The following is a 14,554-nucleotide window of genomic DNA, read 5'->3' as shown; positions in this document are numbered from 1 at the left end:
ACACGGCTACCCCTCTGATACTTCACTCCACAGAGCTCCCCTGCTAGTCCAAGGGGTACCGCTAAGGGAAAAATCTTTTGACAACACATGCACGCAGTGCACGCACACCTACATGGAATGGACATGAGCAATCACTCGAAGAAGAACTTAGACCTGCTCAAGCTGGGGAACATGCACCTTTCAACTACATCAGTCATGAAAAGACGCTTCTCACCAGATCCCGAGTGGCCGTGGTGAGAGAAGGCTGGGATAATCGTCGTACGACAGGGCAGCCGGTGTACTGAACCTCCTCATCACCAGCCCCATCCCATAGCAATGATTGAAATGAAGCAGGTACATTTTCATTTTATTTTCCAAGAAACAAAAATTAATTGAGTTAAGAATCCAAGTGATACTAGATAAAACTTCTAGTGATTTCTAATAAGTCACATTAATATGATTTACAAACAGCAGCAGAGTTTTTCATACCACAATTAGGAATGACAAAATGCAATTCTATGTTATTTCTCATGAACAACCATTTAAAACTTCTGTCACCACATTCGTCTGGCTCTTCAAAAAGTTACATTTCATCCATTTTCTCACATACTCTTGAGAAAACTACTTTTTAAATTAAGGCAAAAAAACTCAAAAGAACACCTTTACTTTTGATGAATCAAAGAACTGTCATTCATAGCTCTGGCACACATCACACAGAAATTGTTTAGGAGGCAGTTGTTAAGCCAAGCATTTTTGTGGGAGTCAATTTCTCTATTTTTTTCAGGTTTAATTTTTTAGTGACCAAAAGCTGCATGAAAGGACCATGCCACCTTGTTATAATGTAATCTTGATGTAAAGGGACTGGATGATGGAGCCAGGAATTATGAATGTGTCACAGCTCATTGACAATGATGTGTAGATCTTCAGCAATAATTTGGCTTGTCCTGCTCCAGACCATGAACATACCTCCAGTTAATGCACTTACTTGCAAATATATTGGGACCAGATCTATTGGGAACTCCACAACCTCCAGAACTTTTCTTATATTGAAAATACTTACTGGTCAATGGCAACCTTTTATGATTTTCTGGCACAAAAAAAATGCTACCGAAGACTGATAATTTGCAAATCAACTGAAATAGAGAGCTAGATATGCAACTATTTCCAATCATTGAAACATAATTGTATCTAATGTTAAAAAAGCAACTACAGACTTGAGACAGTGGCTTATTCAATTAAAGATACTTTTTCAAGTATCTTTTAAGCTATGTGGGGACCCATAATGGGCCTCATAAATGCTGACCACTGTTGGAAATGTAACTTCTTTGATGTACATTAGCTTATATGTTTTCAGAGTGTCCTTATATCAAGACTTTTTTGGTATGTGTGACGGCGCGTTGGGGGTCCCCCGTCTCCTGCACCCTGAAATGGCACAAACAGACTGCTCCAGCCCGTGGAATAGAGGAATTTTATTGTCTCTCCAGGATACAGCACAGCACAGATGTAATCTGGTCACAGAGCTGGGCTAGGATACCTCAGGCCCCCTTGAGATGGGGGAGACTGGGCCCCTAAACTCCAGCCCCTTTCCCTAGGCTGTCTCCTCCATGCTCCCAGACAGCAACTAACCAACACTCTTCCAGCCAGGGCAGCATTCCACCTTCCTTTGTTCCTCTCCATGGAGGGTGTCTGGCCATACCGGTTGAGAGATCCCTTTGCATAGTGACTCATCCTGTTTTGCTGGGTCATGGTACCCACGGCAGCAGTGGGGGTTACCCCAGAGCCAGCAGCATAGAAATCAGCCAGGTTCTCTCACTACGTCACAGTATGATATGGGACAAAGGAATAGTTTGAGACTGGTTGGTAAACTGGAGCCATTTCCATAAGTTTCATTCTGAAATGTATTTCTGCTATTTGGAGATTACATTATAACAAGGTGGCATGGTCCTTTCATGCAGCTTTTGGTCACTAAAAAATTAAACCTGAAAAAATAGAGAAATTGACTCCCACTGATGCCTGCCTTTGTGACATGGCTATCAAACAACTGGCATTCTGCAAGAAAGGAACACCTGAAAAAATTCAAAGCAATTTTGGATGATTTTTAGCAATCTATGATAATGTAGACCATGAAAACAATTTTGTCTCTTCCTCTGCCATCCTTTTTTCCTAACTATTTACTTTGTGTATTTCGATGAATCTGGTATTTTGTTATATTTGTTGTGTTTAGAAAAATTTTAACAAATCATAAATACAGTAATTCCTCATTTAACACTATAGATATGTTTCAGAAAATTATCATGTTAAGTGAAAACGTGTTATAAGGGGTTAATTTTCCCATAGAAAATAATGGAAAAGGTGAGGGTTGCGTTTCAAGCGGTGGTGTCTGTTGGGACTGGAACATAAGGTTGGGGGAGAAAAGGGACTGGGTTACAGCAGGGATGGGAGGTGTTTGGCTCTGGGAAAGGGAAGGGGAGGAGAGGGGAGGGGAGGGGGATTGGGTTGGGAGTATGCTCCTGTGATGGGTCTGCCAGGACCCGCACTGCGTCTGGCAAGGGGGAGGAGGGTTGCTGAGGAACAGCGAGGCAAGCGGTGAACCCTCTGCTGCTTTGCAAGGAGAGGGGGAAGCCCCGTGCAGCCGCCGGCAATGGGCCAGCTGAGGAAATCATGTTTTCCCGAGGATGGTCATGTAATTCAAAAAACATTCCCTAAAAAATATCGTGCTATCACAAAAATGTGTTAAGCGGGCACGTGTTAAATGAGGAATTACTTTATGAAAAATATTATACAGGAAACAGGAGAGAGAGAGAGAGATCAACACAGTGTGCTAGTAATTCATTTTTTGCTTTTCTGGGTAATGAATTAAAAATTAATTTATTTTCTGCAAGTGGGATAGAAGAACTCTGCTCATTTGTGGGAGCAGTGAAGGGAAGAAGTTACTCACCTTGTGCAGTAATGATTATTATTCAAGATGTATGTGCCTATGAGAGCTGTAGATTGGGGTGGGCAATAATTTTTGACAGGGGAGCAATCCAAGATTTTGGAAAGTAGTCGAGGGCTGCACTATTCCATATTAATGGAGGTAGTGCGGGATCTAGGATGGAGGTTGGTTGCAGAATGGAGCTTGGGGTAAGGGACTGAGGTAAAAGAGGGAGAGTGGAGTCTGGGAGGGAGTTTGGGTGAAGGCAGTTGTGACATAGGGCCCTGGAGTGCAGGGTTCTGGGATGTGACCAAGGGTATCAATTGACTCCCCAAAATCTAATGTACTTACCAACCTAGGTTCAGGACCGGGTCAAAATTGACAGCATGAAGAATAGTAAGCAAGCCACCATTCTGCAAGGTCAGGAGTGGTAACTAGGTAACAGAGGGTAGCAACCTGATATGTAAGAAGTGATGTAACTTGTTTGTACCTGTCTATAAAAAGGCAACCCAAAGGGTGAGCACCAACTGACCTTTGGAGGGGGGAGAGGTGCTTTGTGAACTTTATAAGTGTTGGTACATTGCCATGGCTTACAGAACGCACAGCAGCTTAATGTTGAGTCTGTCTGCTAACAACTGTTAATGTATATCATTTGGCAATAAACCTGCTTGGATGATTTTGATCCTTATCTAATTTGTGGTCTCTGGGGACTCTCTCAGGAGTCTGCTGTGTTAACTCAAGTGTACAGGGTTAACACTTTAGACAGGGAAGCAAATGTATGTACGCATGCAGACAAAAGTGTATCATCATCGCTGGAGTAGAGGACCTGTTAGGAACCCATTGGGACAAACCCCGAAAAAAGAATGGTTACTTACCTGTAACTGTTGTTCTTCGAGATGTATTGCTCATGTCTATTCGAATTAGGTGTGCGCACCGCGTGCACTGCGTCTTCCGGAGCATTTTCCCTAGCAGTACCCGTAGCGCCAGCAGGGTGCCCTCTGGAGTGGTGCCGCCATGGCGGGGCATAAGTACCCCTGCCGGCGCTGCCCCACCTCAGTTCCTTCTTGCCGGACGCTCCGACAAAGGGGAGGTAGGGTGGGAGTTGAATGGACATGAACAACACATCTCGAACAACAACAGTTACAGGTAAGTAAGCGTTCTTTTCTTCGAGTGGTTGCTCATGTCCATTCGAATTAGGTGACTTCCAAGCTAATCCCACTTCAAGGAGGAGGGGTCGGAGCAGTCAGACAGAAAAGTCCACGAAAAGTTGAACCCAAAAAAATTTATTCAACCAAGCGAACACAGAAAAAATTGTATAAAGTGCAATGTGACACTGATAAACCAAACATATTTACAATATAGAGCTGAGGACTGCAGAGCCCACCCCTGCGTCCTCCCTGGCCTGCTGTCCCAGCGCGTAGTGTGCCGTAAAGGTATGGAGTGACGGCCACGTGGCCACCCTGCAAATTTCAGTGATTGGAAACTGCGCCCCAAAAGCTACAGAGGACGCCTGTGCCCTGGTAGAGTGAGCTGTAACCCGGGGCAGGACCTTCCCGGCCAGGGCATAACACTCCCTGATGCATCCTGCGACCCAGTCGGACAACCTCTGAGTTGAAATGGGGAGCCCTTTCACCCTGTCCGTGACAGCAATAAACAGCTGCTGGGACCTGTGAAAGGGTTTGATACTATCAATATAAAAGTCTAGTACACGCCTAACATCCAGGGAATGGAGCACCTGCTCCTTGGGGGAGGCATGGGGTTTTGGAAAGAAAACCGGGAGATACATTTCTTGAGACAAATGAAAAGGTGATACCACCTTGGGGAGAAAAGCTGGTTGGGGGCGGAGCCTCATGTTATTGTCAGAAATACCACATAGGGCAGATTTATAGTCAATGCCCTCAATTCAGAAACCCTGCGAGCAGACGTAATGGCCACAATGAATGCAACCTTCAAGGAGAGGTGCTTCAAAGAACACGAAGCCAGCAGCTCAAAGGGGGGGGCGACATAAGTCTAAACAACACGAGATTGAGGTCCCAAGCGGGGAGAGGGGGTCTAACCGAGGGATACAACTTATCCAAACCTGTAAGGAACCTTTTGACCACAGGGTCAGAAAACAGAGAAAACTCCTGCTGAACCAACATGGAAGGCGGAGAGAGATGCCACATGGACTTTGATAGAAGAGATAGAGAGGCCACCAGACCCAAGTTCAAAAAGATATTCCAGAATGGACGGAACAGGGGCACAGGACGAGTGCACTCCCCTTTGGGACGCCCAGGACGAGAAGCGCCGCCACTTAGCAGCGTACGACCGTCTGGTAGAAGAAGGTTTCCTACTACTTAAGAGCACCATCTGTACCTCCTGGGAACATTCCCTTTCTGGTTGGTTCAACCATGGATAAACCAGGCCGTTAGGTGTAGAGTCTTGAGATTCGGGTGAACCATGGGCCCCCCGTCCCACAGTTGGGTTAGGAGATCCCAGGCTGGCGGGAGTGTTATAGGCTCCTTGGTGGACATGTCCACCAGTATGGGGAACCAGAACTGACTGGGCCACCTGGGGGCTATCAGGTTGACCGTGGACCTGAAGGTCTTGACCCTGGTCAGAACCCTGGGAATTAGGGGGAATGGGGGGAAGCATAAAGGATGCCCGCCGGCCACATGACCATCATGGCATCCCCGCAGGAGTGCTCCCCCAGGCCCAACAGGGAGCAGTAACTCTGACACTTGGTATTGCATGCCAAGGCAAACAGATCTAGTAGGGGATAGCCCCACCTGCGGAAGATCTGATGAAGGGCCGAGTCCTTGAGAAATCACTCGTGGGCTCCAAGGGACCTGCTCAGAACATCACCTAGTAAATTTTTGCACCCAGCAGGTACTCTGCCTGCAAAGTTATGCTGTGCTGTATACACAGTTCCCAGAGGCTCAGGGCCTCGTGGCAGAGGGGAGGCAACTGGGCACCCCCTGCCTGTTGATGTAAAAAAAACAGCTGCAATGTTGTCCAGGCGGACTAGAACAGAGCGGTGAAAGAGCTTTAACAGGAAGGTCCTGCACGCTCTCCTGACTGCCCAGAGCTCCCATACATTTATGTGCAGAGCGCGCTCTGCAGAGGACCACAGACCCTGGGTCCTGCGGCACCCCAGGTGTGCACCCCAACCCAGGTCCGAGGCATCCGTGACCAGAGTGAGCAAGGGGGGGAGGTACAGAGAAGGGGACCCCGCTGTACACCACAGACTCTTGAGTCCACCATTGCAGCAAAACTATTACCTCTGGGGGCACCATAAGAACCATGTCCCAGTGGCCCCTGGATTGACTGAATGCCCTTGCCAGCCAAGCCTGTAGAGGTCTGAGCCTCATCTGGGCATGGCAGACCACGTACGTACACGCCGCCATGTGTCCCAGCAACCTCGAGCAGATCCTGGCAGCCGTGATGGGGGACTGAGCTAATTCAGAGACGAGCTCCACTATGTCCAGGAGGGCACCCACGAATTCGAGGCGCTGAGAGGGGGGTCAACCATGACTTTTCCTCGTTCAGCATGAGTCCCAGCCTTACGAAGAGGGTCCTTGTGAGGGACACGTTGGCCTCTACTTGTTCATAGGAACGACCATCAATTAGCCAGTCGTCTAGTTACAGGAACACGTGCACCCCTGATCTGCGGAGGAACGCTACCACGACTGCCATGCATTTTGTAAAAACCCTGGGTGCTGCAGAAAGGCCAAATGGAAACACAGCAAATTGGAAGTGGCACCGGGACACAATAATATGGAGGAACCTCCCGTGGCTGAGTCTTACTGCCACAAAGAAGTAAGCATCCCTGAGATCGAGAGTGGCGTACCAGTCTCCTAACTGTAGAACCGGAATGACAGAAGCCAGTTACCATTCTGAATTTGGATTTCGCGACCACCTTGTTAAGGCCCCGTAGATCTAAGATGGGACGGACCCCGCCCTTGGGTCTGGGGACTAAGAAATATCGGGAGTAAAAACCCTTGCCCTCCAGGTGCGGTGGAACCCCCTTTTGGAGGAGCGTCAGTACCTCCTGGCGTAGGGTGTCTTCGTGAGAAGTGTCCTTGAAAAGGGATGTGGAAGGAGGGTCGGAAGGGGGCGAGCCCAAAAAAGGGATGGTATAGCCACCCCTGACTATGTTTAAGACCCAGGCATCATTTGTGATTTTTGCCCAGGCTTGAGCAAACCGGGATAACCTGGCCCCAAACAGGGGGCCAGGGTGAAAGGCTGGTGCGAGACTCTCTGGGAGCCTGTCAAAATTGTTGTTTGTGCTGTTGGGAGGGACCTTGACCAACCCCACGGGAGTTGTCCCCTCTCGGGCGGCGCCTACGACCCCTTGAGGCCGAGAAGCCCGCAGCCGCCCCCATACTCCCACCGGAAGCACGAGGACGGCATCTCCAGTATTCCCCACGGGGGATCTGGGACTACGGTCTCCCCTGCTGTCTGTAGGGCAGCTGACTTCGCTGAGGAGCCGGTGTGTGGATCCCCAAGGACCGAAGGGTAGACCTCATGTCCTTGAGCGTATGGAGCCTCGAGTCCGTATGCTCCGAGAATAATGCCTTTCCATCGAAAGGCAGATCTTGGATAGTAGACTGGACATCAGGAGGTATTCCAGACACTTGCAGCCAGGCACCACGGCGCATCACCACACCTGACGCCATGGTGTGAGCTGCAGAGTCAACCGCGTCCAAGGAAGCCTGGAGGGCTGTACGGGCGATGGCCTTACCCTCACAGGTCATGGCCGCAAACACCTGATGGGACTCGGCAGGGAGCTTATCCTTGAACTTATCCATGGCCTGCCAGGTATTAAAAGCATAACGACTTAGCATCGCTTGCTGATTAGTGATGCGGAGCTACACCCCATCAGTGGCATAGACTTTTCGGCCCATTAAGTCAAGGTGCTTGGGTTCCCTAGCTTTCGGGGACGGCCCCGGCTGGGGGAGCTTTTCCCTCTGAGCCGCTGCCTGGACGACCAAGGACCCCGGGACAGGCTGGGAGTACAAGTGCTCGTGCCCCGACTGGGGAACATAGTAGCGCCTCTCGACACTTTTAAGGTAGGGGTCAGGGTCGCCGGTGTTTGCCACAGGGCATTGGTAATTTTTGCCACCATTTTATTAAGTGGCAAAGCCAAACGGGCGGGCGCGTCATCCGAAAGGATATCGATCATCGGATCGGTGTCCTCCACGACAGGCTCCACCAGGACACCCAGGTTGGAAACCAGACGCCGGAGCAGTTCCTGATGCGCTCGGGCATCCATAGTAGGCAGGGCCGATGCAGGATCCGCCAGGGCTTCGTCAGGAGATGATAATGACCATGACTCCTGTATCGGTGCCGGACCTACCGCAGGAGCCGCGTGCGGTACCGGTTGGACATAGGGCACCGCCTGCGGGCACGTTTCCGGCACCGGGGCCTGTACCTGTGCCGCAAGATCTGATGTAGGCGGCCTCTGGGGAGAAGGAGGAGGTCACAACAACGACACTGATGGTTGCGTTCGGTGACCCGAAGCGTCCGACACCACAGAGGGGTGCACGGGCCCCTGCTACTGGTGGTACGCCCACAGCATCCAGAAAGGCCACCGCAGATGCGGCGGCCAAGTCTGCTGCACCTGTGAATGGTCACGTCGATGTCGGGAATGGGATCTATGGGCCGAAGAGGCTCCCGAAGACCCCGACCTGAGGGATGTCGCATTGGAATCGGACGAATAATCGGACTCTGACCAGGGAGGCACCGACGAGGAGTGACCTGTAACTGACGGAGGGGCAAACCTGGCCATGGACTCGGGCTTGCCGGCATGTACACGGCGGGGATATGCCAGTGCCGGTGGCTGTTGCGGCCCAGGCCCGGTGCCGAAAGGGTTGTTGGCGCCAAAAGCAGTGCTGGGAGACCCAGTCCCGGTGCACGTTGCATCACCGGTGCAGAGCATGACGGTGCTGAGGCAAATCCCGAAGAGGATGACATCACCGTCGGCTGGGACACCAGCAAGGTCCATATGGTCGGTGCCAGTGCTTGCGATGGTGCCGTCGGTGCCGAACAGCCGGGTGCCGACGATTGGGGGCACAGTCCCGGAAGGGTGCTCTGAGCCAGAGTCGAAGGCGACGGTGCCGTGGACGGAGACACAAGGCAAGGGTGGTACGGCACTGGTGCAGCCAAACGAGAGGCCAGGTGAGAGCCCAACACCGATGGGGGTCGAGCCCAGTCGGATGCGGAGTGAGGCTTAGGAGCCGGCATCGAGAACTGCGTCGATGCCGAGGCAATCGGTACTGGTCCCGTGAGGGACGGTCCCAACGTGTAAGGGGCCTGAGCCTGCCAGTCATGCCGGTGCAGAGGCGAAGCCAGAGCCAGCACGGCCTCTGGCGTAGACGACCTCGACCCTTCCGCCTCAACCGACGACAGAGGGGAGGTGGTGAGACTGATGAGGTTCTGCGCCACCTCAAAGGTATCCGGCGTGGACGGGCAGTGCGGGGGCAATTGCCCTGGGCTGGAGGGGCGTTCCACTCGCTTATGCCGCACCGCAGAGGATGTGTGCATTGGTGAGTCGGCACCACGGTACAGGGTTGGCGTGGTCTTCCGAGACGGGGACCTCCCACAAGACTTTCGCCCTCTTCGATGCCGGAGAGTGAGACCGATGCCGGGTTCTCGACGCCGAGGCCCGGGCCCGAGGCAGGACATCCCGCGTGGAAGCCGGTGCACTGTGCACCATAGGCTGGCCAGTGGATACCGGCTGTAAAGCCGTGTCCATGAGGAGAAGTTTTAGGCGAGAGACCCTCTCCCTTTTAGTGCGCGGCTTGAAAGACTTACAGATCTTACAGGCGTCTGTGAGGTGGCTCTCACCCAGACACTTCAGACAGCTGTCGTGTAGATCTCCTTTGGGCATGAACTTTGCGCAGACAGCGCACGCCTTGAAGCCTTGCGGCCCTGGCATTCCTCACCCCCAAAGGGAGGATGAACAAAGGATGAAGTAGACAGTAACTACCTATCAAATAGAACTATTTACAATGCTAAGAGAGAAATGGGAACCATTAACTAAGCAAGGAGAGAGACACGCTCCAATGACCGTCACGAGCGGTAAGAAGGAACCGAGGTGGGGCAGCGCCAGCAGGGGTACTTATGCCCCGCCATGGCGGCGCCACTCCAGGTGGCGCCCTGCCAGCTCTACGGGTACCACTAGGGAAAACGCTCCAGAAGACGCGATGCACGCAGTGCGTACACCTAATTCGAATAGTCATGAGCAACCACTCGAAGAAGAACTGACTGTACAACAAAGAGTATTGCCCAGGCAGTGTTTTCTTATCTCTGATTTGGGGCAGTTATGAGTATATACAGTAGACTTCCGATAATCCGGAACCTATGGGACCTAGGTGGTGCCAGATTATCAGCTATGCCGGACTATCAGGAGGTACTATAAAATGGGTTTTTTTATATATACATACATATACATACATATATATATATATATATATATATATATATATATATATATATATATATACACACACACACACACACTTTATACATTATATACTGTATATAAAGTGTTCTTAACCCTTTTTATTGTACATACTGTATATAGTATACAGTAATGTTTTAGTTTTTTTAAGCCTTTTTTACCCTTTTTGCTCAGTTCAGCTGCTGCCGCTGTTACCTTGTGACTCATTTTTTGCTGAAGCTCACTCACTAGGCTCTAGCCATTTTGATGCCGGACTATCAGGAGTGCCGGACTATTGGATGCCGAACTATTGGAGTTTTACTTTATCTTGTTCAGGAAAGTGGCAGAGAGGTCTGTAGTCAATGTCTCCCACCACCTGAAAAGGTCACAGAGTACTGCTTTCATTTGTGGTCATATGGGGAACTTGTGACTGATAGTGTCCACTATTAACGTTTGCATACCCAGAAGCTAAGCTTCTGATTGTGGGAGAATCATCAGACCCATAGTCTTATTGCCTCTACACAGAGGGAGAGCAATCTATCTCCTCTTTGTTGGTTTATGTAATACGTATATGCTATATTGTTAGTTAGGACACTTGTGTGTGATCCCATGATCACCGACAGGAAATAAATTCAGGCATTTCTACCATCTTGAGCTTGCAGAAGCTGTGAAGGGACCACTAGCACTGTGTTGTAAGGCCATTTAGATGTGTGTGCCATCCCATGGGGATATGTCAGCACTAAGAAGCAATGACCCTGAGGTGGAAGGGCATTCTGGCCTGTACCAAGTCAGGATCAGAGCCTATGAATTCCAGGTGCTGCTCTAGAGTGAGGACTGATTTCTAGGCACTCATCTGTAGGCTGAGCTCTGTGGGTAAATTTATTGTGGATTTGGTGACTCAGCCTCTTGGAGGGACTGTGTTCTAAGGAGACAATTGTCCAGGCAGGAGTAAATCTTGATTCCTTGGAAGCGTAGAGAGCACGGCCTACTGAGAGATCCTTGGAGAATATTCTCAAAGATGACGTAGTCCAAAAGGGGAGTACTTTGTACTGGTAGTTGTCTTGTCCCAGGGCAAAGCTAAAGAACCATCTGTGGGACAGTAGGATTGCAATAGAAAAGTAGGCATCCAGAAGGTCATGAGCCAAAAATCAGTATTTCTGTTCCAATGCAGTAACAACTGTAGCATAATGACCTTTTTGACAAACTCCAGTGCTCTGAAATCTAGTGTGGGTCTCCAACCTCCCTTTATCTTGGGTATTAAGAAATAGCAAGAGTAAAAACTTTTGCTTCATTGAAGCTGAGATACTGGTTCCACTGCTCTTAACTGGAGATGAGCTATTTCTTGTAGTAAACTCCTGAGAGAGGGATCCCTGAAGAGGGATGGAGAAGGGTATTATGGAGAGAAGAGAAGTTAAAATGGAAGGAATACCCACTGCAAACAATTCCCAGGACCCATCGCTTCATTCCCAGGTGCAGTGGAACATTCCAAGATAATAGCCAAAAGGAGTTGGTCAGCTGCAGCAGTTGGGGGGAGTTGTCTGCTGATACCTCTACCCACACATCAAACTCAATGTTTGGAGGTGAATGGTTGGGACATGGAAGACTATTGGCCAGATGGTTTACACCTGGGTAATCTAGATTCTTTTTTCTGAGATTTGTAAAGCACTGAGAGGTATATTTGGAGGTGTGTGGTTTGTGTTGAGGCTGCAGACTCAATTCTTTCTTTTGTCTGTGCCTGTAGATTTCTAATGTGCAAAGAGTGACCCTGGAAACTATAATGGTATGAAGAGACACATCCATCTTCTCCTGGTGGCATGAAAAAGAAAGTCTTCAACGGCCAACTATACTTCTGTAGGGAAGCCTGACAGATGTAACCAAGGCACAGTCACATAACCACTGCTGTGGAGATAGACCGGGCCACTGGGTCATCTGCACTGTGCCATCTACCTGTCCTTCCTGGATGATCGCTTTGAACTGGTTGAGCTGTGACTCAGGAACTGATCATTAAAGTTGCTACATTTTCAATAGTTCATAGTCATATGTAACCATTAAGGCTTAATAATTATCAATTCAGAATGGTAATGTCACTAAAGTAAAGGTTTTCATCCCAAAGAGGTCCAAGCATTTACAAACCCTTTCATAGGCAGTGGGCCTCACTTGGTGTTGAGGAGGAAAGGGAAAGACAAGGAATTCCATTTCTCCAGCCAGACATAATATTTTTTTAATAAACCCACTTATGAACAGGTGTGTTATATGCTGAGGTTTTCCATATGTTTCATGACAGATTCATGAGAACCTGGTTAATAGGAAGGGCTATTTTAGAGGATGAGGAGGGGAGTAGTACTTCAAGTTTGTGATGGGTATCCTTAACTTCCTCCAATCTGCAGAGTATCTACAGCTTTCCTTGCCAAATCCTGGAAAAGCCAGAAGACATCAGCTAAAGTCAATGGGGTAGGCATGATAGCTAGACATGATGGACCAGCTAGGATGCCACCTGATGTGCTGAAGATACCACCGAGACTGCCTTCTCTGTCACCCTGGGCACACTTTACCTAGTCTTGCTGAGCCAGGTGCATAAGCCTCTTCCAGCCAAGCACACAAGCAGGGCCACACACATCTGCAGAACGATACAGACATTGAGATCAGCTCTGGGAAGACTTGGCTCAAGGAACTTGACACAGCTCCAGGTGTCTGCCACTCTTGGAGTACAAACCTAAAATTATATGAAATTCACCTCCTCCCTCAATGTGGAAGAAAGTGTGCATTGCTTCCCCTATCACATGGGAGGAGAGGGCCAGTGCTTGCTGGGAACCGTCTTAAAAGAGGCAGCAGTGTGGGCCAGATGAGAAAAAACTAAAAAGGAATAGCTCACAGCTGTTGGGCTAGCCTGATAGTGGGGCATGAGGACAGACAGTGCTTTTTGCAGTCTTAATGGATACTACAAACTTCTTTGATCAGTAGTGCTGGCAACCCAAGCACTCCTACAATGGCAGGCAGCTTTGCGAGAGCCAATATGTGTGAGGAGCAGGCTTGAAAGCTGGCTTCCCACGCGTACCATCTCCCACCTGCCGTCCTCACCATCTGTGGGAGGCAGTAAGAGGAAACAGGAGGCTATGCCAGCTCCCTGCACCTCTGATACAGAGCCAGCAGCACAGGGGAGGAGAGAGATGGCTCTGTAAGAGCTGGTGCTCAGGGAGCGGTCCTTTTGAGCTCTGGGTCTGAGCTGCTGGCAGACCCCACATTCCCAAAAATAGCATATGCACCAGTACTGCTTGCTGGCTACAGGGGTGGCCTCACTGCAGAAGTGGCACTTCTTGAAGCCTTGATGCACTAGACATACCCCACTAGGAGAAGGATCCACAACAAAAAAGGGAGGAAAATAAAGTTTTTTCTCTTTGTTTTTGTTCAGGAAGAAGCAATAAAGATAAGAAAACTACAACTAAGACCGGAGAGACTAACTACAGAAATGTTAAAGAAGCAAATGATTGCAAACAGACTCCTAATCTCTAGCCAGGGCCAGATGAGAAGAAACTAAGAAGAAACTAAAAAAAGAATAGCCCACAGCTGTTGGGCTAGCCTGATAGCAGGGCATGAGGACAGACAGTGCTTTTTGCAGTCCTAATGGATACTTCTTTGATCTGCAGTGTTTCCACACTTTTGGACAGAAACAATGTTAAATTCCATACACCCAGGAACAGAAGCTGTTCATTTCTGCTCCTGGATGTATGGATTTTAACAGTGTTTCTGTCCAAAAGTGTGGAAACAACAGAAAGCTCTGCACAGAATAATAAGAAAAGTCAAAGCAGTGCATCCACATTGTTCCAGGCTACTCTGCTGTCCCAGAAGAATCAATGCATGACCATGACAGGTTACGCTACAAAAAGGGATCTGCAAAATCAAAAAATGGATCTAGGTCTGAGTTACTTGAAAATTACCACCTTTCTTCTTGCGTCTCATCCTAAAGATTATCTTGAGGTACTACAGATAATAGCCCCTAGATAGTAATGTTTATGGAATAACTGTCTCTATGATTGGATAAGCGGCGAGGAGTCCTGTGGCACCTTACAGACTAACCGAAGTGTTGGGGCATAAGCTTTTGTGGGCTGGATAGCCACTGAAATGTGCTTCTCAGCTGCTCTGCTCAAGCCTGAGTTTGTTGAGCTTAAAGTCAGGCTTTTTATTAAGGGTTTAATTTTGTTGATTTCAAGAGAAGGGTTTGATGTGCCTTTGAAAGGGAT

General features: G+C 49.1%; 1 protein-coding gene across 4 annotated transcripts in view; it reads right to left on the bottom strand.

Annotated features, from left to right (window-relative positions):
* The window catches only part of KIDINS220 (kinase D interacting substrate 220), a 188,190-nt gene that overhangs the window by 118,064 nt on the left and 55,572 nt on the right, over positions 1-14,554 (bottom strand). The window lies entirely within an intron of this gene.

Source organism: Pelodiscus sinensis, chromosome 3, assembly GCF_052426305.1.
Source record: "Pelodiscus sinensis isolate ZL-2025 chromosome 3, ASM5242630v1, whole genome shotgun sequence".
In the NCBI taxonomy this organism is placed as follows: Eukaryota; Metazoa; Chordata; order Testudines; family Trionychidae; genus Pelodiscus; species Pelodiscus sinensis.
Note: the sequence above shows the minus strand (reverse complement) of the source record. Positions and strands in the feature narration are given on the sequence as shown.